A 9,856-nucleotide genomic window follows, 5' to 3' on the forward strand; every position below is an offset into this window, starting at 1 on the left:
GACCTAGGAAGGTTTGTGACCTGGGAAGGGGGTCTGGGGGCTTGCCCCCGGCTAGGGGCTGGGACCTGGGAAGGGGGTCTGGGGTCTTGCCCCGCCTAGGGGCTATGACCTGGGAAGGTTTGTGACCTGGGAAGGGGGTCTGGGGACTGGGGCTTGCCCCCAGCTAGGGGCTCTGACCTAGGAAGGGGGAACTATTAGGTTAGGTGGGTTTGTTAGGTTCTGTACCCTTTTACAAATCTCAAATGTGTTTAATAATCATGTTTGGCCTATGTGCAGCCACTTACATGATCCATATATTTTCCCATCTGGTTGGTTATCTTGTTCTTATTTTGCATTTCCGACCATTATTATTACCGTAAATCACTCGTTTATGACATTTCCCAACCCTAAAAACCCCAGTTTCCCACTCTGTTCCCCCATAATCTCTGGTAACACAACTGAATTGGTATCATCTCCTTTCTCATGCATAGCGCTTCTTAGCATCAAGTGTACTTTCTTTTTATTTTTTGCTGGACAGTACGAAGGAAGAGTAAGGTTTTCACTATACATACATACATTAGTAATATTTTGTCAAACTTACCGTTGATTATTTAATTCATCCAAATAGTTTCTCTGTAAGGGAGGGTGGGAGAGAAATGGCCTGGGGGGGGGGGAGGATATCTTAGGGCTGAAATTCCTCCTGGGGAAATAACAGCCCTGGCTGCTTTTCCCGGGGGGAAATTGATCCTAGGCTAATTTTCTCGGGGGGAATTTCAGTCAAGGGGGGGGGGGGGGGAATTTCAGTCAAGGGGGGGGGGGGGGGGGGGGGGGGAATTTCCTGCTACACCGGTAAAATAGACAAACTTACTTTTAAGCTTATTTTGCCGGTCCCGGTAAAATAGACAAACCTGCCTTTAAGCTTATTTTGCCGGTAAATATTATAAATAATGGCAATAAAACTAAAAAATTACAAAACACTTAAAATAAATTAATTTATATAATTTTAAAGACAAATTTGAATCTTGTCCACTACAAATAAAAAAAAAATCATTAAAACGATTACTTTAATCACTTATTAAAATAAATACAGCTGTCTTAGAATTTTAAGGCATAACAGTCTCTGCAAATCCAAAACTTTCCTTTCGGGGTGCACCCACTGAAGACAACAGTCACAGACCACAGAATCCATCTTGCTCAAATACTGACTACAGAGCTCACACGTCCACCGTGCTGACAATCTTGAGGCTTCATAAACATGCTCCACAGCTTTTCCAACCGTCTGAATCAAAATATCGGCGGATTTTATGGACAAATATTTTCACCCAGACATGCTGTTGGAATTGAAGAAGGGTTTTGTTCTACCGCATTTTCAGAGAGAACCTCCCCACGCATGGCACAGATGGCATCTTTATCACTTACAAAGTAGCCAAGTACCTGTAGATACCTGTCATTAGATGATTTTTTGATGAATGGAGTTGGCTTATCAAGTCTTGACTTTTTCTTTGGAGGTCCCAGAACATTATTGTTTGACTCTTTGGGTCTACCCCTGTTCTTGGCTTTTGGAAGCAAAGTGACATTGTCTAATTTATGATTAGCAGGTTCTGGAACTGCACTGTTCTTAGTAAAAGTGGGTGGTTCTGTTTCACCCTTGGCTGCAGATAATTCTGTACCTGTAGGTATTAAATCACAATTCTGTATATCTGGCAAATCATCCTGTTTTGTGCATAGAGTGATGCTGAAATTATGGGCAATTGGCATGTCAATCACTGGTAGATCCTGCTCAATAAGAGGAATTCTTGCCAAGTGCTATATTAAAAACATTGCCTTTTAGATAAGAGCCTTTTCAAGTTTGTAATATAGAACTGTTCAACAACTAATTTTCGCTTTTTATATATTTGCTCAACTACTTCTTTTCAGTATATTTTCTATTAACTTGTTAGACAATTTCTTGCTTGGTATTTTTTTTATACATTGCCTACAACACTGCCAGGAACCTATGAAACAATTCATGTTTGTATTAGACCGGCAAAATAATCTTCAAAGCATGTTTGTCTATTTTACCGGAAAGGCAAAATAAGCTTAAAAGTAGGTTTGCCTATTTTATCGGGACCGGTTAAATAGCCTATTCGTTTCTAAAACAACTCGGACCATTAATAATTTATTATGTTATTGAAGAAGAGGTGAAGCAAAACTAGGGCTTCTCCCCAGTTATCTCTTTTCTTAGGTCTTCATAGGTCTCTGAAAGTTTTGGGTAAAATTTTGCACAAAATCTTTTAAATCATTGTTGTGTTGCGTATTTTAGTGTTGCATAGTTGCATCCTATTAACATGTTGCTAGTAATAGGGCTTCCGCAAAAATAAATAATTCATATTAGTTTTCTGTTTGGTAACTGTATATTCCCGATTGGAGATAAGACTAGATCTCGCTCTACAACTCCGTAGCATTGTAACATTTACTAAATTTTCTTGCCTTTGCAACCAATCTTGGCACAAAATTTTTTCAGTCCCTTTTTTATAGCACACAGTAATACAAGAGAATTTTCATTTTGCGCGCACAACTGTACGCTTTCTTGTTACTCTTACAGCAATCACTCCTGCTGCCGCCACCAGGTTTTCACTGCTCAACTGTCATGGTTTGGACGCAACCTTTACAACACCTTGGCTCGACGAGAAACAAAGTTCTGTCGTTTGGACGAAGCCAAAGCGGTCTGCTTGTCTTGACTAACTAATTTCGCATGTTTTGGATAGTGGTCAGTCATTTGAAAGGAGGACATTTTCAAAGCAATTATTACAATAATAAAGTAAAGAATATTCATGCTGTTGGACACTTTTGATTCTGAGACTTCATAAAATGTAAGGAATGAAAATTAATAGAATTAAAACTAGCAGCAAAAATAACTACTGAACATAGCAATTCGGGCATTTTACTACTCTCAGTAGATGAACGAAAACAAAACAAAATAACCCGTTAGAGGTAAATGATATATTTCACAATAAGTTTCTTCTTAATTTTCAGTTAATTTATGGCAAAAAATTATTTGTCAGAAAAATTTCACATACCCATTGCTAAAATAAAACCAAATACTTTTTTTTCCGACTGACTAAAAACTAATAAAATGCAAGATTCATTTGAACAACGTTTCGACCGTTTGCTAAATAATAATACCCATTTTTAGGGGGAACCCATCACCTTATTTTTACCCTTTTAATCTCTATTACTGATGACATATTCCAGTTACTGATTCTAGTGAATTGGTACTGTATGTGCGAGTGAGCAAGCGAGTGTCTAATTTCTCCCCCTCTCTAATTTCAGTCCCCAAAAGAGGTCCTCGAAATTCTCATCTATATCTCGAAATAAAATGATAAAAATCGGCTGGTTACCTATGATTTCTGCCATTTTTCTTTTTAACATTTCTCTGGCACTCAGACATTCAGACATGGGAGAAGTCTGGCAAGAGTTTTACCTCTTATTTGGGGATTTATAAAAATTACATTAGCCATTATAAGGTTTTCAGTTACTTTAAACTATTCATACTCAAACGTTAATTGCTAAAATGAGCGTAACCTTTTTTCGTAAAATTACTCGGCATGTTGTCACCTATAATTACATGTTATACAATTCACGCGCATAAAGGGCTTAAAATAATTTTTTCCCCTTTGTCATTACTTGTGTTTAACGTCCTGTTACAAGCAAGTTTACTATGAGATTCAGGGCCTCAGTAACACGGTTTTTTTGGACTTTGCTCCCTATCAAAGCATCGGATGTAGCTGAAAGTTGACATATGTCTATTTTACAACCACACACAAATTTTGTCAGCCTTATCAATAACCTAAACCCGATAGTTTTAATTTTTATAGAGTAAAAATTCTCTAGCTGATGCCATGGCCAGTGATAACGAGCCAAAAGTTGAAAACATTCATTACGTAAGCAATGTAAACACCTTTTGACAAAATTTTGCCCCGCCCATCCACCAGACACCCATTCACCTTGTTCCATCGGCTCTGAAACCCATAACAGTCAAGAATGGCTGACAGGATTTGGAATTGCCCCCGTGGTTGCAAAACTGCATTTGTCTTACGACTTGCAACTTTATACAGTCAAGAGAAAGCCCGTGGTCATATTTACTATAGCCTGAATAAGTAATTATTCAGTTTCTAGTTTAGATCCAATGTTTATGGTCTGATGTGTATGTAGTGTAACATGATTATAATACTTGTAATGTCATTCAGGCTTTTGAACATTTCCATTAACTATTCACTATGCCACCAAGAGAGAGAGAGAGAGAGAGAGAGAGAGAGAGATTGTTTGTAGACAGTCTTTATATAACTATTTTTGTTAAAATAAGAATTTGGTGCTAAAATCTCCATCAGACCAACGGATCATCCGATATATTTTTTTTTTTCTTCTTCTTAGGCCGTACGACCGTGTTGGCTATGTTTTGGGCATGACTGCATCTTGTAAATAAATCATGAATAGTTTTAGGAGTTTTATTTGTACATCTAATGGGAATTTATAGAAGTAAAGTGAACATAATTCATTTATCCTATAAAATAATTACTACATGTAGCAAAACAAATAGTAGTAAAAATGATAATGCAATGAAGGAATGATACCATACTTTATCTTTAGCTTCAACATCGGCAATAACATACCCAGTTGCCATAATTTGTCAGTTTAATGAAATAACCTATCATCTAATGTTTAACTTAATTTCTGAGGAGGCCATGGCTTATTGCACAGCGAAAAAACATAACAAAGACTTTATGAATGGCGGATCGATACATAAATGTGGGTGGGGTATCTGTGCTAGCGTAGTAATACTACTGTAGTAGTAGTGCTGCAACAGTAGTATACATGAATTAAACGTTTAAGCCAACTGCTGGGATCCTTGATGATCATTTAGCACTTCTTACAACTACGCGATAAATTAGTTTTTGTAGCCAGAATTTAAATTTTCTGATCCAACAATGCCCAAAGTGGGTGGAGCCTCATGAAGTCATCATTCTGACGATAATTATTGGTGAAAGTTTAAAGCCAAAATATGGTACAGGCTATTTTTTTTTTCCACAGTAAATAGGTAGGTAGATAGACAATAAATAAAAATTGCTTGACATTGGATATAGCAGTTATCAAATAAAGCTTGTCTACTACGTTTTTGAAAATTACCAACTATTCCCTACACCTCGTCAATCTGATTGTGACCTATAAAGTAGACTGTAATTTCTTAGGAAACTTATTTTGGGAGTTAGACTGATAATCGAAGTGTTTTTGTATTTATTAACATATCTTGTTGGTTTGTTCATTATGACAGTTATCAGTGGTGAGGATTCAGAGTTCGTAAAGGTGTACTGCTTTGCTTTTATTTAAACTTTTGTGTCATTGTTGGCAGAGGTATAGTCTTTGTTACGTATAGCCAATCATCGATCGAGAAAGAGGGAAGAAATGCCGTCATAAGTTACGTAACGAGTGTGTTCGAAACCTTTTCTCTGAGTAAGTTGGCCCGTCTTCAAAAAACGTCACTATTACATTATAAGTACCAAATTTATTCAACCTACGTAATGCAGAATATAATCAAAATTTATGTGTAGATATAATGTGCATTCTGAAGAAGCGTTATATTTATGAAATTCATAGATACAAAATTATTGCGAAAAAACCGTGTTACAGAGGCCCTGAATCTCATAGTAGTAGAGTAAAATTTACGATGTAAGGAACACTAAATCTTAACGTGTTTAAGTTAAAAACAAATACGGAACATAAACTGATATAAGGACTTATCACTAATAATGGTAATATTGAAACTTTCAAGTATTTGCTTTGAGTGACTTCTAAAGTCTTTGATCAATAATTTGATCAAACTTTATTACCGTATAGACAAGATATTAGTCTTGTGAAGTAAAATGTTTCCAGATACTTCCGCTACAAGCGTTGTTAAATATATTTCATCTTTCATATCGTTAGGGAAATCAACTCCATCTTCACCTCAATGCAGCAATAGGGGGAATAAATGCTAAGCCTAAACAAACAAGAGGGAGATCTACATTTTTACTCCTTTTCCATAAATTCAACATCATAGAAAAACGACAATAAATAATAAAAGCTAAAATAACATTCTCAGCACCGCTCAACAGATTTGATGAGTTAACATATTCCTATCTTAAGACCTTTCTTTCATTCATTTATTGTTCATCAGCATATGAAAACCCATGGCGATCTCTCCTTTTCATAAGCTGGAGTTGTCAATAGATTCCACATTTCAGAATCCCTAAGAACAAAAAGAAGATTCGCAGTAATCCCTTAAACAATCAAGTAAAATGATAATTTCCAATTAGTAGGTTACTCTATTTTTTTTCTTACGCAGCGGAACGTTGATTAAAAGGGCGTGTCGAGCTGGTATCCCATCACTTTGTGATGAAAAGCAGACTAGCACCAAATGGTATGCAGACGGAAAGGGAACTATCGTTCAATGATGCTCTTTTAGGACCTTATTGCGAAAACTTTTGTTTTACGCACATCTGCAAAAACCTCCGTTTGTAAACCCATCACACAACGACGTACTGACCCACGTTTGGAAAATAGCGGAACTTTTTCTGAAATTTTTTTCCGAACTTTCAATTAGGCTGCCTCGTTTATAGCCGTAATTTTTCCAAGCTGTTTTATGAAAATGGAGTTGATAGTTGAACTGGAATTGATAGCACTGTATATTTTTCAAAGAGATTCTACTTTAATATTTAGATGGTTTAGGAAAACATTTACCACAATTCTTGCGTTACTACATTGTCGGACAAGTCTAATGTGCTTGGTCTGAAAAATCTAATTTTATTTATTTTTTTTTTTACTTTAGAAGAATGTCTTGAAAGAACAGACTTCATTTATCGACCTTGCCGATTCATTGGTTGACTAATGAGAAAAAGGGAACATTATAAAGATACAAATTAGCCAGTTACTGCTAATTCCTTTAAAGAATCAAGAACCCTAATTTCCTTAAAGAAGGTCATTCTTTTAAAATTGTACTTGTCTCATGGCCAATAAATCAGCTTTCATATTGGTCAGTGGTGCAGCTTTGAATAATATCGAAGCAAAACTTATTTTCCCAAACTTGAAACGCATTTCAAGATAACATCTTCCTAATATATGAACCCAATAACAATAGTTCTTTAAAGTATAATTCTCACGTAAACAAATTCCAATGATACAAAATTCTACATAAAATTAGCAAAATTTTACACAGAGCTTCTGTATGGTCAGTTTACAAGGTCACCTACCGACTCCTCCCACAAATGTAAGACATTCTGCCTTCGCTTTCTGAAGTTACACGAGAGCATACCACAGTAACTTTACCTTGCCGTTCATTTCGACTTGCATTTCAAATTTCAACATAATTTGCATTCTTTCAATATAAAATGAATTCATTTAGGACAGGATTTCATTTAATTAGTGTAAATGATGCTATCGCCAACAGATTCCTTATGATACCATAGATCAGATTCACATCTTAATTTTGTCTTGCCCTTTTCCACTTTTTTCTTAGAATGATGCAGGTCCACCAGCACTTAATAAAGGTTTGTTTTTTAGAGCAATAAACATTAATTTTACTAAAAAAAAAAAACCAATAATGGCCGTTCAAAGTGCGAGAGCTACAAGTACTAAGTCCACCGACACACACACACAAAAAAAAAAAAAAAAAAGACCTTCTGTCTTAGTACTTGTGTTAATCTCATTACCCTTGACTTGTCTTGTTAAGAATCTGAAATTCCTAACTTATCTAGAGATCAATCACTCATGATTCTAAAAATGTAGGCAACAACATGCGATCAGGAGCCCTTACTTACAATGCATCACGAAAAAAAGTAGAATATGGGTTCTTACCGAGTATAAAACACTAAAAAAACAAAGCCATCAAAAACCAAGACCTGAAGCTCTCACCGAGTGACGTTCAGAATGGATTTAGAGGACAATGATTCAAGTGGCTAATTGGTACCTGTCTAGATAAGGGTAAATTTTCGAGATGTCAAAAATATAATTTTCTTATCAAGCCAATAAAAGGCGACTTGCCATATCTTTAATTAAATGGTAAATTATCAAATCTTCCACACGTCTTACGTATACATCCACGTCTTCGAACAAAGGCAGTTCGTCACTTTTCCTGAGGAATATTTAGTGGTCTTTTTAAAAATCATATATAAGTTGACATAAGACATTCCCATTTAAAATTTAGCAGAATACAAAAAAGCCAATGTTCTCCAATTTGTAAAATTCAGTATTATCAAACCAAACTGAAGGTCTCCAACTTTACATGCCATCAAAGAGCCTTTCGTTATATATATATATATATATATATATATATATATATATATATATATATATATATATATATATATATATATATATATATATATATAACATTGAAATAGAGATATAAAAACTTGAAAGGTCATGCAAAAAGAGACCCTTTTCCTAACACGTATTCAATTCCCAATTGGCTCTTATCCTACTTAATCCCGAAGAACATTTTAGTTTTAGCTTCATAAGCACATTCTATGACATTTCAAAGTAAATCATACGTACACAAATATAAGCATCCGGTTTTCAGTATTAACTGCACACCTTCCTTCGCTCACGTAACCCAAGGTTTGAATCCAGTGCAATTTCTTATTCATCGAGACAGGAACATATTCCACTGCTTCCCACGCCCTTGATTTATAATTTCACTAACCGTTGTAATTACTTAATTAAACAAATGTCAGGTAGAAGCGCAGGCCGACTAAAATGGCAGATCTTCAACCTAAACATTACCAATCAATGCGGCTGGTAATAGATGAATATGCATCACCGTATGCTCTAATACTACGTTACCACATAAATTAAACGCGTTAATTTACATACGATGCATAATTGTATGACATATATATTCCTGAAACACGGTGGCTCTAAATAAAGTTTAATTACAAATGTCACATGCGATACGGTACCACCGTTTACACTTTAATAACATTGGCAATATAACATATCTAAGGAGTAAGGACCACCAGAAATTCACACTGTAGCTTATATGGAAGGCAATACACAAAATCACAATGGTACTTTTCACGTATCCCCCAAAAGTATAACACTTATTAGAATTACTTACCAAATACGGTTTGGTGGGTGCTGTAGCCAAAGCTAAAGTTAAGTCCTTCAAAAAGAAGGAAACCATGCTTACCCCACACACACACACACACACACACAAAAAGGACGGTAATAGGTAGGGAGGATCAGTGTCATTACAGATATGGTCTGTTCACTGGGCGGAGCGAAAACTGAACCCCGCCCCTTGTGAAACGTCATCGGACACCACTCGGCCAGAATGCGGCCTTAACTCTTATGGAATTAGTCATTATTATCTACAACTTCCATTCTACATAAACACTATTTAAGGAATAGTTACATGTACTGACTGGGTATGAAGAACCTACGTCCCGAACGGTTATTCAGGGAACCTGGAACCGAAGGAGGTTACTACAGTCAATCTTCTTCCGCTGCTTACAACAACTTAACTTAATGATCTATTGATTTTTTTCTGGCACAAGATACAAAAGAAAAAAAAATCATTTGGTGTTTTCCGAGTATTGTTTTATTTTTATTTACATTTGACGCCTATCTCGTACAATATAAAAGACTTAAAGACGTGGTTACGAGCCCTCAAAGTACTGATGAAATTACAATATCCATTTATTTCGAGAATAAACTGAATCACAGTAAAACAGCAAAGAGTATATTTAAACAATTAGTCTTTCTTCATAAATTTGGGAATCACAGGCTGCGATGATTTATTACATGATCAAAATCAATTGGATACTGAAACACTTTCGTAAATTTCAGTATTTAATTCATTTAT

At 35.6% G+C, this 9,856-nt stretch overlaps 1 long non-coding RNA gene across 1 annotated transcript in view; it reads right to left on the reverse strand.

The window, feature by feature from the left end:
- Positions 1-9,339, reverse strand: part of LOC137641475 (uncharacterized) — a 135,172-nt gene extending 125,833 nt beyond the window's left edge. The window contains exon 1 of the long non-coding RNA XR_011044520.1: positions 9,110-9,339. This is a non-coding gene — a long non-coding RNA (uncharacterized lncRNA). The remainder of the gene's footprint in view (positions 1-9,109) is intronic.
- Positions 9,340-9,856: the final 517 nt, after the last annotated feature.

This window comes from Palaemon carinicauda, chromosome 5 (assembly GCF_036898095.1).
Source record: "Palaemon carinicauda isolate YSFRI2023 chromosome 5, ASM3689809v2, whole genome shotgun sequence".
Taxonomy (NCBI): Eukaryota; Metazoa; Arthropoda; class Malacostraca; order Decapoda; family Palaemonidae; genus Palaemon; species Palaemon carinicauda.